This window comes from Mobula hypostoma, chromosome 6 (assembly GCF_963921235.1).
Source record: "Mobula hypostoma chromosome 6, sMobHyp1.1, whole genome shotgun sequence".
In the NCBI taxonomy this organism is placed as follows: Eukaryota; Metazoa; Chordata; class Chondrichthyes; order Myliobatiformes; family Myliobatidae; genus Mobula; species Mobula hypostoma.
Window position 1 is genome coordinate 63,585,488 of NC_086102.1, and position 19,492 is coordinate 63,604,979.

At 40.5% G+C, this 19,492-nt stretch overlaps 1 protein-coding gene across 3 annotated transcripts in view; it reads left to right on the forward strand.

The window, feature by feature from the left end:
* Nucleotides 1-19,492, forward strand: part of LOC134348068 (interleukin-1 receptor accessory protein-like 1) — a 1,445,875-nt gene that overhangs the window by 735,032 nt on the left and 691,351 nt on the right. The gene's annotated exons all lie outside the window — the stretch shown is intronic.

Genomic DNA, 19,492 nt, shown 5'->3' on the forward strand with positions numbered 1-19,492 from the left:
GTTTGCATCTGTGACTTTTGTTTTGAAGTATCTTTTGTGTCTTCTGGAGTTTTAAGTTGTGTTTGGCTTCTGATATGACCATGTAATAGCTCTGATGCAACATAATGATTTGTTAAACTTGTGATCTTGTTATAATTTGCACAATACGTCAACTGAACAGGATAATTAATCTCCTTGCACATTTTGGAATTTTATCACATTCATCCACAGCATGTCACAGAGAAAGAGCAGTTTGTTATAGTTTTCTGTGAATTTTGATCATTAGAGGTGGTGTCTGAACATGAAGAATGCCTGCAACTATTTTTTACTAGCAGGAATTCACCTGTGCAGCCACTGAAAGAAAGGACTGTTGGATTCTTTGGAGTTGCGGACAAAGTGTGAAATTGCCCTATGGTGGTGTACAACGGCTTGTCAGGAATGAATTCCTGCATTTTGGGATCTCATTTTAGTTTGGACCTTCAGCATTCAGTTTTGACTTTGTAAACTTTCCATTCTTGTATTCTCTGTCAGTTTGGTTCAGCTTTGAACCAATACCCATTTAAACCTCTACGTATAAAATAATAGAGGGCTTAAAAAGCTTTTCCATGGACTGTAAACAGGTTAATTAATTACACTAATACAGCACTTTTGGCAATTTAAACAGATAATTTTCTCAATATGTTAACTAAGTAGGCATTTAGTTTAGAATTGTTGGAACAACTGTGTTTTTTACACTGCAAGTTTGAACTGAGCAAAAATTAATTTGGCAATTTCAAAGCAGCATCTATTTAATATTAATTATGGTTTCACTCATGGGCATACCTTTAAGCAAAATTTCTCAGCAGATGAACACAAGTAAAATTAAGAATAGCAAAGTCATCTGACTGTCCACTTAAAAGATGAAGTGTCAGGCTCTGCTACTTTATTGAACCGATATAGTTTAATGTTATAAAGGAAACACTCAACACACTCCAATTTAATGAAAGCTCCGGGTTGCAAAGATCTACCGAATGACATGACTAATTTGTCTTCTTTTTCTGTGTCAGCACGGCACTGGAGTTTTTAAGTAATGAAATTCATATTTCACTTCTTGAATGCCAATGACCAAGCCAACGCTGCTAAAAGGCCAGTTTAAATTATTCAGGTGTTCTGTTGTAGCTTCATCAAGCCTTCATTGCTGTCACTGTGAACTCTAGCCATCAGTACTTTACTGTACTCTAGAATAATCAGCTGCAAATGTTAGACACGTCTGGCTAATGGACAATTGGATTGTAAAAACAAAATGTATTCTGGATGACTTCTGGCAAGTTTGTTTCTATTCTTGTCTTTGTTTTCTCTATGTTGGAATGATTCAACATTCTGCTGGCAATGTTTATCAACAAGGTTACGATGTATTAGTCTTCAAAGCAATCAAATGTAATATAGTTATAGGACACTCCTAGTGATCAATCATGACCCGTAATCCATCAAACATGAGTTCTCATCATCATTTTGCTTGAATGCAAAATCATTTGGTAATCACAAAATGACAGGCAATTTCTATGATCATGCTAAACTATAAACATAGTAATGTCAGCTTGAGTTAACTCTGTGATTTTTTTTTGTTTAGCCAACCATCAAAATGCACGTTCTCTTCCTCTCCTCCTCGTACAAAATGGGACCATTTATGTGATGTATTTACTGTAAATATGCCATAATTGAGCAACTTCCAGAAGGAGGCTGGAGCACAACCTCCTGTGGAGGGGTGTGCTGGCTGCTGGAGACATACAGTGAACCTGTGGACTCCACACGGAGTACAATGGGACAGTACAAACTTCCACTGGTTTCTTAGCTGCTGGAGTGGGAAATCTGTCTGTTACACCTCTGCCAAATTTGTCTCATGTAAATATAGTCCACCTAGTGAATTCAATGGAAGAAACATTTTGTTACTTTTCATTAAATTAGTTCAATTGTTTTGATTGTTTTAGGCCCGTGGAGGCCTGTTTTTACTCTTTTAATCTGTTCTAAATTATGTGGCTTATTTTATATATACTGAATTTCTGACACATCTTGAATAAGTGTGAGTAGCAAAGACATTCACAATTATTCAGTATATGTACATAGCAGGTTTAACAAGTGGGTGAGCCACGAGCTGGGACTCACTGCTGTCAACACCATTGTCATCACTTTAGTCTCAATCGATTCCCTGGGTAGAGAATTCCATAGATTTACTACTCTCTGGGAAAATTAGTTTTTTATCATCTCCATTCTAAATGTAATTGCCCAAATCTTGAGGCTATGTCCCAAGTTCTAGTCTCACTTATAGGTAGAAACAACTTTACTACCTCTATCTTATCTCCCCCATTCATAATTTTATACGATTCTATAAGATCCTCTCTCATTCTTCTCAATTGCAGCAAGTTTATTCCAGGTGGCTCAGTGTCTTCTCATAGGCTAACACTTTTATCTTCAGAATTAACCTGGTGAAACTCCCTGCACCACTCCAGAGCCAGTGTGTCTTTTCTCAAGTCAGGAGAGCAGAAATACATGCAGTACTCCAGGTGCAGCCTCACAAGTACCCTGTACAATTGCAACATGAACTTCCTGCTTTTAAATTCAATCCCTCTAACATTGAATGCCAACATTCCATTTGCCTTCTTAATAACCTGTTGCAAATCATGCACAGGCATTCCAATGTCCCTCTACATAACAGCATCCTCAATCTTTCACCATTTAAGTAATAGTCTGGTCTTATAGATTTTCCTTCCAAAGTTGATGACCTAGTATTTACCACCATTGTACTCCTTTTGCCAGATCCTTACCCAGTCACTTAACCTCTCTATGTATCTCTCTGTAGACCCTCTACATCCTCTTCACGATTTAATTTTCCACTTAAGTTTGTGTCATCAGCAAGCATGGATACTACACTCTTCCAAATTGAGCCCCTCTTCCAAATTGTTAATCTATATTGTAAACAGTTGTGAGCACAGCACTGACCCCGTGGCACTCCAATCACCACTGATGCCAGCCAGCGAAACACCCATTATTCACAATTCTCTGCCTTCTATTGGTAAACCAATCCTCCATCCATGCTTGTACATTACCCCCAATTCCATGTGTCCTTATCTTATTGATATGTCTTTTATGTGGCACCTTATTATATCTTCACAGAACTCCAGTAATCTTGTCAAACAGGACCAACCCGTCATTTCTGTGTCTACCTGATAGAGCCATTCTATTCCAAAGTCTCATGATTTCCTCCTTAATGAGAGCTTCAAGCACTTTTTCCAATTATAAATGTTAAGCTAACTGGCCTTTTGTTCCCTACCTTTGGTCTACAACCCTTTTTAAACAATGGCATGATATTTGCTGTGTTCCAATCAACCAGGACCTGCCCAGAATCCAGAGAATTATGGTAAATTATCACAAACATGCTATAATACCACCATTTCCTTCAGTATCCTGGGATGCATCCCATCAGGACAAGAAGATTTGTCTGCCTTTAACCATAATAGTTTGCTCATCATTATCTCTTTAGTGACAGCGATTGTATCATGGTCTTCACCTCTCATCACATTCATTGCATCTCTCTTTGGCATGTGAGATCTGTCCTCCATCGTGAAGACTGATACAAAATATTTGTTCAAGACCTCGGCCATTTCCCCATCACGCAGTATTAATTTCACTCTCTCACCTTCCAAGGGACCTACATTCACTTTAGCCACACTTTCTTACTTTATATAATTATTTTTTTTTAACTTTTTAATATTTTGTGCGAGTTTACCTTCATAATCTATCTTCCCATTAATCTTTGCATGTTGATGGTAAAATTTGTAAATCCATTTTCATAAAAAATGTTTAAAATTAATTGAAAATCATTTGATTCTAGAGTAATATGAAAAGAGACAAGAAGCTTATAGCATTGTGAAATTAATTTTTATAAATGTATATTTTGTCAGAAGAATGTTTGTTGAAGGGTAATGCAAAGTCAAAATTAGAATCTCAGATTTCCAAGTCCATCCTCTGAAAACTAATAATCTATCAAACTATTTAGAACAAGAACAAAGAACATAGGAATCTGCAGCACATTACAGGCCCTTTGGCCCACAATGTTGTGCCGACCATGTTACCCACTCTAGAAACTGCCTAGAATTTCCCTACCGCATAGCCCTCTATTTTTCTAAGCTCTATGTACCTATTTAAGAGTCTCTTAAAAGACCCTGTTGTGTCCGTCTCCACCACCATCGCTGGCAGTGCACTCCACTCACCCACCACTCTGTGTGAATCTTTTTTTCTCTTGCCCTTCCTTTATAGGGCCCAACTACTGCTGACTCATCGGAGAACTTCTGCAGATGACATGACAGATATTGTATTTATTAGATCCAATATCTTTGTGTTTTGCTGTTACTCAACAAATAATGCATTCCCCCTGAAAAGACATGGTTCTGATAAGTAGGAATCTAATATAAATGTATCATAATTAAAACGTGACTTAAAAGATACAGTATATGCATTGAAGCAAGAATTTTAAGTATTTCTTCAGGAAAGGTTAGTATGTTCTTATTGGTTAATTGGTTCTGACTGATGTATTTCTTCTATGCATGTTTTTATTTTAGATCTGCCAAATAATAAATGTAGAATAGATGACTGTAAAAGCAATGGTTTTTATTTCCTCTGCTCCTACTTAACCTGAGAAATGCAGCATTAATGGGCAGAGACAAGATTATCTGTCAGTTGGCCAGAATCACTTTGCTGACTTTTATTACACTTGTTTTTTCTCAATTCTGTACTGTATCTGGGTGATCCTCTGAATTATTTTAGTTAAAACAAAGTTTTCTCACTATATCCTAACAAACAGATTTCCACCTTATTTTGAATAGGGCAGAATCAAGAGTGAATGTAAATTTGCACTTCACCTAGTGATGAACAAAAACCAGCTTTAAACTTGATGCATTGACATGTCTTAAATGAAAGTGCGAAGTCAGAACACAGTATATCTCAGACAATGTCATTTGGACTTCAGCTGAAATCGAGAGATGAACCGTAACAGAGTTAAAAGTTATCTTCCCTCAAGTGGAATGATGCAGTGATATGACAAAGGGTGGTCTTCAATGTGAGCATAAGCAGCAGTAATTTAATGAATGGTTATAACTATAACTATCATTCTACATGTTTGCATATTCAACATAGATTCATGGCACAACTCTGTGTACAACGGTGTTCAGAGACTACCTCTGAAAAAGATTAAAGAAGCTAAGCATACTTAAGTTTTAGGAAGCAAGGCTCAGACAGGCCTCATGAGAGTTACAAGGAAAGAGCTTAAGAATGGACTTATGAAAATGAGAAGGGGGCATAGGAAGGTTTTGCAAGGAAAACCCCAAGATATTCTACACATCCACAAAGAACATGAGGACGATGAGTGTGAGGGTACAACCAGTCAGCAAAAGAAGAGGAAACATGTGCCTGAAATCAGAGGAGATGGGGCGGGGGGTCCTTAAAGAATTTTTTTACTTCAGTATTCACCAATGAGAGGGACATTGACCAAATGTGAGGACAGTGTAAAAAAAGGCTGAAGTGTCAGAACATGTCAAGATTAAGAAAGAGGATATGCTGGAATATTTGATAGACATTAGGATAGATAGGTCCCCATGGTCAGACAGGATACCTCCTGTGGGAAGCAAGGAAGACATTTCTGTGCCTTTGGTGAGGATCTTTGCGTCCTCACTGTCCACAAGTGTAACACCAGAAGACTGGGTGCAGGTAAACCTTATTCCTTTGTTCAAGGAAGATAATAGAGATAACCTTGGAATTTTGGACCATACTTTGTGTATGGTGTTCATTTCTGGTCACATCATTATAGGAAGGATATGGAAGCATTAGAGAGGATGCAGAGGAGATGTGCCAGGTTGCTGTTGGAGAGTGTGTCTTATGAGGATCGGCTGAGTGAGCTAAATATGAATGATGTACAAAATGATAAGATGCATAGATGGAGGGGAGAGCCAGAGTCTTTTTTCTGGGGCAGAAATGGCTAATATGAAGGGGCATACTTTTAAAGTGATTGGAGGAAAGTATAGGCAGTATGTTAGAGGTAATTGTTTTAGACAGAAAGTTGTAGGTGCATGGAATGTTTACCAGGGGCAGTGGTAGAGTCTGATATATTAGCAACATTTAAAAGATTCTTAGCACATGGATGAAGGAAAACGGGAGAGCTATTTTGGTGGTAAGGGAAATATATATCTTAGAGTAGGTGAAAAGGTCACCACAACACCCTGCGCTGAAGGGCCTGGAATGTTCTGTGTTCAATGTTCTATACAAATCCTGAGTCACACCATTCTATAACTAAATACCTATAGTACAGTAATACCTCCTGTAATAGCCACTAGCTGACAGAAATGACTGATCAAGAGGAAACTTCAGCTGTAGACCCACATTTCTGACATTATGAAAGTTTAACTATGAGATTTCCTCTCTCCTCAACCTTCTTTATATTTTGGTTGCCCATGATATTGCTTTTCCCCTCTTCACTGCATTTTGATAGGAATGCAGCCCACATCAGTAGATTATGTCACTCAAAACTACTTAATTAAAGTAAACATTTAGAATTGACATAATTGTTCCTATTTAATTGTGTCATATCAGATAAGAGACCTGGATTAGTTAATTGAAAAATGACAGAGTAATGATAGGAAATACTTGGATTAAAGTTGCATGTTAAGCACCTCCTGACAAATATGTGAAAACGGAATCAAAGGCTAAGTCTCTGAATAAGTTGAGATGCAGTAAGAACAGAATTTCAGAAGAAAAATGCACTAAGTATGAGAGGAGATAATGTCAAGACGTTATGTATAACATCAAAGGTATAACTGTGAACCAAACAGAGAAAGACAAACAGCATTTGGAGGAAAATTATTGGGTTTTGAGCAATATAGAGAGGAGAGAATGATCAATTGTGGGGAGTGATTCTCTAATGTGATGGGCCATTTTGCATTCAGACTAATAGTGTAGTGCTGTTAGTTTGTTCCACTTATTAACAGGTGAAAGTGGGGCAATAGATATGACAGGAATGCAGAAGAACAGTCGTACAGTTGGTTTGTAAGTTGGGTGTGTGAGCCACATTAATCTCACTGGTGAATATGCAAATCTTACTGATATGGGGAGAAATGGCATTCCTCCTTTATTGTACACAGTGAATATACACGAGCACATTAAATGTCATTGGGTGGACGTGTCATACAATTATTGGTGAATGATGAAAGGATTTCTTAAACTCCATTTTAAGATCTCAGAGAGACACTATAGACAGAGTGTGCATCTCAACTTGGAGGTGAAAGGCGGCTTGAGATTGGGTTGTAGGTTAATTAGAGTCAGCATAGAAAAGTACAGCACAGTACAGGCCTTTCGGCCCACAATGTTGTGCTGACCCTCAAACCCTGCCTCCCATATAAGCCCCCACCTTAAATTCCTCCATACACCTGTCTAGTAGTCTCTTAAACTTCACTAGTGTATCTGCCTCCACCACTGACTCAGGCAGTGCATTCCACGCACCAACCACTCTCTGAGTGAAAAACCTTCCTCTAATATCCCCCTTGAACTTCCCACCCCTTACCTTAAAGCCATGTCCTCTTGTATTGAGCAGTGGTGCCCTGGGGAAGAGGCGCTGGCTATCCACTCTATCTATTCCTCTTATTATCTTGTACACCTCTATCATGTCTCCTCTCATCCTCCTTCTGTCCAAAGAGTAAAGCCCTAGCTCCTTTAATCTCTGATCATAATGCATACTCTCTAAACCAGGCAGCATCCTGGTAAATCTCCTCTGTACACTTTCCAATACTTCCACATCCTTCCCTTAGTGAAGAGAAGTACTCATTGAGGACCTCGCTCACTTCCACAGCCTCCAGGCACATCTTCCCACCTTTATCTCTAATCGGTCCTACCTTCACTCCTGTCATCCTTTTTTTCTTCACATAATTGAAGAATGCCTTGGGGTATTCCTTTACCCTACTCGCCAAGGCCTTCTCATGCCCCCTTCTTGCTCTTCTCAGCCCCATCTTAAGCTCCTTTCTTGCTTCCCTATATTCCTCAATAGACCCATCTGATCCCTGCTTCCTAAACCTCATGTATGCTGCCGCCTTCCACCTGACTAGATTTTCCACCTCACTTGTCACCCATGGTTCCTTCACCCTACCATTCTTTATCTTCCTCACCGGGACAAATTTATCGCTAACATCCTGCAAGAGATCTCTAAACATCGACCACATGTCCATAGTACATTTCCCTGGTAAAACAACATCCCAATTCACACCCGCAAGTTCTAGCCTTATAGCCTCATAATTTGCCCTTCCCCAATTAAAAATTTTCCTGTCCTCTCTGATTGTGTCCTGTTCCATGATAACGCTGAAGGCCAGGGAGCGGTGGTCACTGTCCCCCAGATGCTCACCCACTGAGAGATCTGTGACCTGACCCAGTTCATTACCTAGTACTAGATCTAGTATGGCATTCCCCCTAGTCGGCCTGTCCACATACTGTGACAGGAATCCATCCTGGGCACACTTAACAAACTCTGCCCCATCTAAACCCTTGGAACTAATCAGCTGCCAATCAATATTAGGGAAATTAAAATCACCCATGATAACAACCCTGTTATTTTTGCACCTTTCCAAAATCTGCCTCCCAACCTGCTCCTCTGTATCTCTGTAGGCCAGGGGGCCTATAGAATACCCCCAATAGAGTAACTGCTCTTTTCCTGTTCCTGACTTCCACCCATACTGACTCAAAAGAGGATCCTGCTACATTACCTACCCTTTCTGTAGCTGTAATAGTATCCCTGACCAGTAATGCCACCCCTCCTCCCCTTTTTCCGCCCTCTCTATCCCTTTTAAGGCACTGAAATCCAGGAATATTGAGAATCCATTCCTGCCCTGGTGCCAGCCAAGTCTCTGTAATGGCCACTACATCATAATTCCATGTATGTATCCAAGCCCTCAGTTCATCACCTTTGTTCCCGATACTTCTTGCATTGAGGTACACACATTTCAGCCCTTCTACCTTACACTGTTTAGTCTGCTTCTCTTTCCTCAAAGCCTCTGTATATGTTAGATCTGGATTTACTCCATGCACTTCTTTCACTGCTCTATCGCTCTGGGTCCCATCCCCCTTGCAAATTAGTTTAAACCCTCCCGAACCATGCCAGCGAACCTACCTGCAAGGATATTGCTCCCCCTCGAGTTCAGGTGCAACCCATCCAATCTGTATAGGTCCCACCTTCCCCAGAAGAGATCCCAATGATCCAAAAATCTAAAACCCTGCTCCGTGCACCAACTCCTCAGCCACCCATTCAACTGCCATCTCCTCCAATTCTTACCATCTCTGTCACGTAGCACTGGCAGCAATCCTGAGAACGCCACCCTTGATGTCCTGTTCTTCAGCCTTCTGCCTAGTTCCCGAAACTCACACTTCAGGACCTCATCCCTCTTCCTGCCTATGTCGTTGGTCCCAACACATATCACGATTTCTGGTTGCTTTCCCTCTCGTACCAGGATGTCATGCACCCGGTCAGAGATGTCCCGGACCCTGGCACGCGAGAAGCAACAAACCATGCGGGTGTCCTTCTCACGTCCACAAAATCTCCTGTCTGCTCCCCTGACTATAGAGTCTCCAATGACGACAGCTCTCCTCTTCTCCATCCCACCCTTTTGCACCACAGGGTCAGACTCAGTGCCGGAGGCCCTGCCACCGTGGCTCACACCCGGTCGGTCATCCCCGCCAACAGTATCCAGGACGGTAAACTTATTATTCAGGGGAATGGCTACAGGGGTGCTCTGCACTACCTGTCTGCTCATCTTCGCTTTCCCCCCTCTGACTGTCACCCAACGGCCTGCATCCGGCAGGCTAGGTGTGACTACCTCCCTGTAGCTCTCATCTATGACTGCCTCATTCTCCCTTATGAGTCGAAGGTCATCCAGGTGCTGCTCCAGATTCCTTACACGGTCTTCCAGATCGCCCAGCCGTATGCACTTCTGGCAGATGTGATTCTGCGGGAGAGGGGAGTTCCCCCAAGATTGCCACATCTCACATCAGAGGCACATCACCATCTCAGGAGACATTGTAAAAACTGACTGCATCTGGCTACTTAAAAAAACATTGTTAGGCAGAAGTTATTTATTTACTTGGAGATAAGGTTTAGAATAAGCTTTTCTGAACCTTTTGAGCAGCACCACCCCAGCAACCCCCAACAACCTTAATTTTACACTAACCTAATCACAGGATAATTTACAATGACCAGTGAATCTACCAGGTACGTCTTTGGACTGTGGGAGGAAAGCGGAGCACCTGGGGAAACCTCATGCATTCGACCAGGAGGACGTACAGCGACTCCTTACAGAGGACGGTGATAATGAACTCTGAACTCCACCCCGATATATAATCCCATCACGCTAAACCGCTACGCTGCCATGTTGAATGGCATTTGTGGAGGAAGAGCAGCAGAATGGGATCGTCCCCGATTGCAGACTGACAAATGCAAGATTTGTGAAAGTAAATCAAATAATCAGATCAAAGCCTTTTGAAAAGAAACATTACTTTGGCAGTTTAGGGGCAGGTACGAGCTGGGCTGTATCTCTGCTGAACTATGAGTGCAGATCCAACTTGACACTGTATGTCTTGGGACGTTGCAGTCTCCCTGTTGGCATGTAAATATGAAACCTCTTTTATTACTGCATGTGAAGGGTGTGATGTTTGTTACACTCGAAACCCAAATTGGCATGGCATCATCTGGGCTTCCTTGGGGAGTACAATATTGGCCTTGGAAAATATCCATTTATTTTAGCCATAAAACAGGCAGAGAAAAAATATGCTACAGTTTTATAGCAACACACAAAATGCTGGAGAAACTCAGCAGGCCAGGAAACATCCATGGAAAACAGTGTAACCAACATTTTGGACCGAGTCTTGGCCCGAAACGTCGACTATATTCTTTATTGTAGATGCCGCCTGGCCTTCTGAGTTCCTGCAGCATTTTGTGTGGGTGTTGCTTGGATTTCTAGCATCTGCAGGGTTCCTCTTGTTTGTGATTGGGGTACTGTTTCATTGTTTGGGAAACAGTATTTCTGAGAGCCACATTTGCTTTGAATTTATGAAATTCTTAGCTTGTTCCCTGTATAGGGTCATCGTCACATCGTAACTCTACTTGCAGTATGTTATTAATACTTACAATTAGTGTTGCATGTATCTTACAGTTAAAATAGTAGCATGTGCCTTTTTTTTATTCACTTTCTGGATCATAGAGTTACTGACAAGGCCAGCATTCTAGCCCATTCATTATTGATTACTCTTGAATTTGAATATCAGCATCTTCTTGAACTCCTGCAATCCTTTGGTGAAGGAAGCCCCATGCTGCTGCTGGGTAGAGAGTTGGAGGATTTGGACCCTGCGATGAAGGACTGACTGGTGATGTATTTCCAAATCAAGATGTTGTGTGGCTAGGAAGGGAGCCTGCAAGTAGTGGTGTTCCCATACACCTACTGTCCTTGTCTTTCTTGGCGGTAGAGGTCAAGGATTTGTGAACGCAAACACGAGGAAATCTGCAGATGCTGGAATTGCAAGCAACACACATAAAAGTTGCTAGTGAACGCAGCAGGCCAGGCAGCATCTCTAGGAAGAGGTACAGTCGACGTTTCGGGCGGAGACCCTTCATCAGGACTAACTGAAAGAACTTCTGCAGTAACTTTGATAAGTAACCGCATTGGAGTTTGTAAATGGTCACAAATCCAGTGCAATTACTTGCCCAGGGTACAACAGCCACAGCCACTGTGCATCAGTGGTAGAGAGAAAGCATATGTAGTGTGGTTGACTTTGGGTGTGAGTCAAGTGGGCTGCTTTGACTAGGATGATTTTGGACTTCTTGGGACTTAGTTGTGTTACACTTGTCTATGTAAATGGGAAATATTTCATCAGGCATGTGTCTTGTTGTTGAGAGGCAAGTTATTCACTTCAGAATGCCCAACCACTGACTCCTTACACATGTGTTGATGTGGCTGGTCCAGGTGAATTTCTAGCAATGATTGATAAACTATTGGTGATTATGGAGCACAGTACAAAGCGGGTACTGCTGTTGCCTCTCAGCTCCAAAGTCCCTGCTTCTGAAGCTGGCTCTGTAGAATGTGTGCATACACGTTATGATGGTGTGGGCTTTCTCTGGATGCTCTGATTAATCCAATGAAATACGAATGGATTAATTGGCTACTGAAAATTATCCTGCTGCAGAGGTTAATAGAATCAAAAGGAAGCTGATTGGCGAGAAAATAAGCTGCAAAGACACAGAAACAAGCAGAAGGGGAATGGGACAAATGGAATTGCTCCTCTTGAAACTGGATTTGAGTCCATGGGCTGAATGTCCTCTTGTGTCATTAATAGAAAAGGTGCAACTGTCAAAGCCTAGTTAGATACAGCCATTAAAGTGTTGTGGTGTAAATTTTACAAGCCTGTTATCAGACATACGCAGAATACTGTCCAAGTCTTGTTATAGTAAATGCAGGTACGACTGTTTCGTTTGCCAAAAAGCTGCAAATGGAATGGACCACTGTGCAATGACCTGCATTTCTGATTTTATGCTGAAATGAAAACTGGTGATGAAGCTGCTGAAGATGGTTGGGCCAAGAAAAACTGCCTTGAGATACTTCTGTGGATGTGCTCAATGGTTGTGAAGGTTTTACCTATGATGTACTGGTCCGAATCCACTACCTTTGGTAGGATTTTCCGCTCAAAGGCATTGGTGTTCCCATTACCGGCCATAATGCAGGCAGTCATGACACTATCCACCATGCATCTATCAAAGTCTGACAAGGTTTTTGATGACATGCCAAATCTCTACAGACTCCTGAGGAAGTAGAGACACTGTCATGCTTTCTTCACAATTATATTTATATGATGAGTCCAGGACTGGTCGTCTGAGATAGTGACTCCCAGGAATTTAAAGTTACTGACCCTCTTCACCTCTGATCCTCTAGTCAAATAAGTACAATATCTTTCTTTCTACCAGGTATGACTCCATTTATTGGAGTATTTTAGCTTTAATGACAGTGACTTGATGTGATACTTAGTCCAAATGCTACCTTGATGCCAAATGCACCTTTAGCAAGTCAAACCCCAATTTATCATTGATAGGTAGGCCATCAGTGAACAAACTCTTCTTGCCGACAGCTTTCAAGACATTGCTAATATTGTTAGAAGACTGATTAGACAATAATTAGCCAGATTCGATTTATCCAGCTTTTAGTGAACAAGACGTAGCTGGGTACTTTTCCACAGTCTTGGTTAAATATCAGTGTTGTCCCCCAGATGGAACAGCATGGTCTAAGACGCAAATGACTGTCTCCACTGTTGGTTAATTCACTCATAGGACCTTCACTTCGGTACTGTCTGCGACAGTGCTCACCAAGTTATGGAATGTTATGTTCATAACTCAGAAAAGATTCAAATAGGAGGAAGTTGCAGTGTTATTTAATGGAAAGTCTCTGAAAGGGTACTGGCTAAACTGGTAATTCAATGTAGCTTTGGCATCCTTACTCAAATGCAAGCAAGGTGTTACCAAAGTTAATTGTGTGCCGTGTGATGGAAGCTGCTCCTGGAAGGCCTGGAGTTGATTTTTTGATCCTCCTGAATTTAATTTAAACTGGCAATGCAGATGTACTGGATGCAAGACCACATGTGGCACATTATTTGCAGGGCCCATGAATCAAAGAGGGACATCAGTGATCATGGGATTTAGAGATAGTAGGAAAGTGAAAATATCAGATACAGGGATGGGAACCAAGGTATTACTTCGCTGGTGCACTAAACAGAAACTTTTAAAAGTGCCAATTATGAAATAATTTAGATGTCACCTTTCATTTACTTCTGGTTTTCTGTTAATGAAATGTCTATCCAGAGTTAAAATAGGAAGAGTAGGAGTAGGAACTGGGGGCAATAGTTTAAGGGAAAACTTTAATGCCCAAATAGCTGACTGTTGTGGATAACACGATTGTATTATGGAAGATGAACAGTTTGATGGGTATGGTCACAAATTTAGAAATCCTCAGGAACCACTCTGACAGGGAGTACCCCAGATATTGTTTGCAAGAGGTTATATTCAAACATTAACTAATGTACCAAAATAAATTAAACAAAGTAATATAAAATCATCAAGTTGGAAAATTCAAAGGTTTCAATGGTACATTTAATGTCAGAGAAATGTATACAATTATACATCTTGAAATGCTTTCTCTTCGCAACGATCCACGAAAACAGAGGAGTGCCCCAAAGAATGAACGACAATTAAATGTTAGAACCCCAAACTCCCCCCCCCCCAGCTTCTCTCCCTCCTGTGCATAAGCAACAGCCAGCACAAATCCCCCCTCCTCCCACTGGCAAAAAAAAGCATCCGCACCCATCACCGAGCACTCAAGCGTGCAGCAAAAGCAATAGTAAAGAGACAGACTTGCAGCACTCCAAAGACTTGGCGTTTCACCCGGTATTCAACATACCACAGGCTCTCTCTCTCCCTAATAAGGGAGAAAGATGTCTCCGTTTCACAGTGAGAGGGGAGACATAACAAACAACTCACTGACTTGCAATGTTAAAAGTTTGTTGCGTCACTTTTTTCCAGCTCTGTGCCCAAAAGTCTCAGATCTCTGGGCACACAGCTAAAGATGTACCAGCTCCCATGACACACCCATCCGGGACACTGACCTTCGATCCACCCATCTCCAGGGCCCTGAGATCCTAGGCCTCCAAAGCCGAACTAAACTCTTAGGCCGAGCCCTTGACCAACCGAACAACGGCCAGTTATGAAACCCTGAGAGTGAGTCCCATTCCCGCAAAGAACCGTAGTCAGCGTGTTACTCCAGGTCAGGGTCATTCAAAAGAACCCTGAAAGGGAAAAATAGTGATATAAAAGATGGAAAAAGAGCTGTTTTCAAAGATGCAAGCAAAGGAGTTACCATTTAGCACCATGATCACTTCGCTCCGCCTCCAGAGAGTATTCATAATGGTATTTATACTGGAGTTTTTACAGTTTTTGTAAAGAGGGCAATAAATATTAATTATAGACCAGAACCAAATTATGAGCCAAGAATTGAATTACCAGGCATAATTGAGTTTAGTAATTGATGTACATATATGACAAATACATAAACATTTGTTGTTTATTTGAATCATACCCATAGTTTGAGGTATTGGTCTTTTGTGCTTTGAAGTTCTTTCATTTCAATTAGATTCTCCGTGAATTTAAATGGAAATATAAAACGAGATTCACAATACTTTCCTAGAGAAATTAAGTTTAGCCTATTACCTTGAGTGATCCAAAGAGATCTAGAGGTGAAATTAGCAGAAGGTGCCCTGAGGAAAATCAAAGCAGTGTATCAGTGATGAATGTTGTAAATTCACCAAGGAAAAGAATATCCACTCTGTAAGGCAACCTCGAGTACAATCTGGAGCTAATGTTTCGGCTGGAATATTTTCATACAGCAGTAATTATTTTGCATCTTTACATTTTTGTTCAAAATGCCTGATCTCTGTGAACCTTTATCTTGTGAAAGGTTTTCTGCAATTCAGGGAAGATTTTATTCAAGATAGGAGGCATATGAATTCCTTTGTACTGTTTATAATGACACTTAAAATAATGCAGAGTACATGTGTGTTCTGCCTTTCCAATAACGGCATGTTTGGAAGTAACTGTATCTAAATAGGTGGACATGATCCAGTGATAGATGGTATTTAGTTTATTGCATCGAATTTTCTACTGTAAGATATTATTGTGGATTCCAATAACTGTATAATGAATTGGTTCAAATGTCTGCTGGGTGCATCTTTGTGTTCTGCTGTCAGTAGAATTTGTGGAGAAGTGAGGAACCTCAGCATACCAATACCACTGTCATGTTAGTTAATTTAGTTAATTTGAAAACTGTTAAGAGTTGAGATTAAAAGAGATTTATCACATTGTGACTACTTGTGGCTGTGCACCGTCACTGAGACTCGAATGGAACTGAGTATGATGAGAAGCAGGAGGATTGAACACAAAGAGACAAGCAGCAGTTTTCTAGTTTTCTCTATTTATTGCCAGTGAGGCTAACAGGAAATCTCAATTATTCTGTTTTGAAATACAATTTATTCTCCTCATTTACATCATCAGACATTGAATTAATACTTAACATTTAGTCATAGTTTCACGTTTTATTCAGAGAAAGGTAATTGTTGAAAATGTAAAGAATAATTCAAACTCAGTCTAGTGACTCAGTGTACTGCATGTACTTCCAGGAGTGAGAGGGTAATGATGAGTTATTAAAGGATGGCACATATAGACATGCATGCTGCTGTGCAGGGAACCTCATGCAAGCCTCTGTCCCTCTCACTGCATGCTCACTGATGGCATAAATCCAGCAATAAATCTCCCTCAGCAACACACACGTAACACTGGAGAACTTAGCAGGCCAGGCAGCATCTGTGGAGGGGAATAAACAGTTGATGTTTTTGGCCGAGATCCGAAAATATAGTAAGTTGTTTGTAGTTGTATTAATACAGCTAATAATTATTGTACCATGCTTTGATTTAGTTTAAATTATTTTGTATTTACTTGTTTTTAAGTCTGTCTGAATGTCAGAATATTTAGTTGGAGAGATAAGGGTAGGCCATTTTCTTTCTTCCAAATATACTGTGCAACTACACATGCATTAATTAACCTAGAGAGTGCTGGAAAACAGGTCGATATTGAAATTATCAAGATAGAATGGAAAGAAAAATTACCTGGTCAACACTAGACCCTTAAATTCACAAAGGATTTTCAAAATGTATGCATTGCATTTTAACACCTTGGAAAAGTTGCCAGTGATTTCCGCAATGATGATATTGGTTCAGTGTTTGTTAAACCAATGTTAGTCCTGATTAAAGGGTCTCAGCTCGAAACGTCAACTGTTTATACTTTTCCATAGATGCTGCCTGGCCTGCTGAGTTCCTTCAACATTTTGTGTGTGTTGGTGTTGTTGTTTGTTTGAATAAGACCATAGTTAAATGAAGATAATTTATATAGCATGGAATGAGTGTATAATTTAGTCTGAGTGTTCAGACACCATCGAGCCATGTGCTCCCTTACTGTCTTAATGACTGAATATTAATGCCAGGAATCAATATTTTAAAACATACTCCTAATTGGCCATTTACTGCATTTGAAAATTTCTATTAATTATTATGGTCACTGCATTATTCCTCAAAATAATAATTTCCCCACATCTATGTACTGATTTGATTTTGTGTGATTCATGGTTGGTGTTGAATTCAGGCCTCACTTTTAACCAGAAATGGGAAATCCACTGGTCATAGCTTGATATGCAGACAGTGGAACAAAATGTTGTTGGGGAAGTTGTAGATTTTTCACCAGGTATGTTTGATCAAAAATGTTGCTCTAACACTGCAATCTTATGACTGGGTCTGGAAGGTCAATTTACTTTCACCAGGAAATTTTAATATTGATGATTTAAAACTGCAATAGAAATAGTAAAGGTTGGAAGGAGCTTCAGTATTAGCAATGCAGATGGATCTTCTTGTGCTAAGTGGGGAGACAGGAGAATAGAATATAAATGCCTTCCATGCCACCCCTCAGCAATCTCCTCTCACCCCAACCATTTGAATCACTTCCCCCAGATGAAGGGAGTGGGCAGGCAGCAAGAGTCTGAAGCAATGGCCGTTGAAGTTGAGGCAGACTGGTGAGGTAATGGAAATGCAGTTAAAGTTGACACAAGGAATCTGATTTTTTTCATACATTTATTTGTTTCATTAACAATGAGAAGGGGCAAGAATTGAAATCTGGTTTAAACAAAGTATAACCAGGTATAGATGCAAGAAACAAACAATCAGAGAATTGTTTCAACAAGGAAGGAAGACATTTAGCCCTTTAAATCTACAACAATTTCTTGAGAACAATCCACTCACTCCCACCCTACCTCTCCCCTTTTTCCACAGTTTTGCAAATTATTGTTTCTCAAGTGCCTGCTTGATGTCCTTTTGACGGCCCTGATTAATTCTCTTTTGGCCACATATGCAGTAAGTTTGAAATCATTATTATTCCCTCTGTAAAAACCAAAACAAAATCCTTACATTCTCTACAGAAAATTGATTAATTCTCTGCCCTCTGACTCCTGGGATAGTCATTACTGGAAACAATTTCCCAGTAGCTATCCTCACATGCGTACTGCTTTCAAATCTTCTTTCAAGTCTTAATTCAGTCAAGCAGCTCCAGTTACTACCTGAAAGGTACAAGGTTAAATGCTAGAAACTGGAAATGGTAGAAAATGGGACTATTCCAATCTTTTTTTTCCACTGACTTTAATACTTTCCTAAAAAATGGTGCTCACATTGCATACATCTGAAAGGACCTTCATACAGGTTTAACACAATTTGCTTTGTTTTTATTCTTTTTCCATTCAGATTTTAAATAAAGGTAAATGTAGCCTGTTCCATCATCCTGACTTACCCATAACCAGACACTATGATTTCGTGTCAGCATTTGTAATTTCTCAGTTTGCAAATAGCAGTCTCATTGTTTACAGAGCATGTAGTGCATTAATGAAGCACACTACAAATAAGAGCTATTTCCAGAGCATTGAGGTACAAGCACCTGCAGTACACGAGTGCACTTCAACTTATCTGACACCTGGAGTTCGTATTAAATGCTGTACTTGTAGTTTCATTCATCAAATCACATCGAAAGATAGGTCACTTTAAATATATATAAAAAATAAAATCCTACTATGTTTTACACTGTTGCATTTACTGCAGTCACCAAATGAGATGCAATTAGATTTTACTATTACAGTGATATACAGTAAAAATGGGACTGCAGTGTTTTCCTGAGTAAATTTACTTGCAGAGGAATTATGTTAGTTTTAGGTATGAAAGTTTAATACATGCTGATATTTGCTGTAATTTAGATGGTGTTTAATTCCTACCGTGTGGGCACGTGGCCAAGTGGTTAAGGCATTGGACTAGCGACCTGAAGGTCATGAGTTCGAGCCCCAGCCGAGGCAACATGTATTGTGTCCTTGAGCAAGGCACTTAATCACACATTGCTTTGCGACGACACTGGTGCCAAGCTGTATGGGTCCTAATGCCCTTCCCTTGGACAACTTTGGTGTCGTGGAGAGGGGAGACTTGCAGCATAGGCAACTCTGGTCTTCCATACAACCTTGCCCAGGCCTACGCCCTGGAGAGTGAAGACTTTCCAGGCTCAGGTCCATGGTCTTGCAAGACTAACGGATGCCTTTACTTTAATTCCTACCATAACACTTGATGCAACACACACAAAAAATGCTGGTAAACGCAGCAGGCCAGGCAGCATCTATAGGAAGAGGTACAATCGACGTTTCGGGCCGAGACCCTTTGTCAGGCCCAAAACGTCGACTGTACCTCTTCCTATAGATGCTGCCTGACCTGCTGCGTTGACCAGCATTTTTTGTGTGTGTTGCTTGAAATTCCAGCATCTGCAGATTTTCTTGTGTTTGCGTTTTTA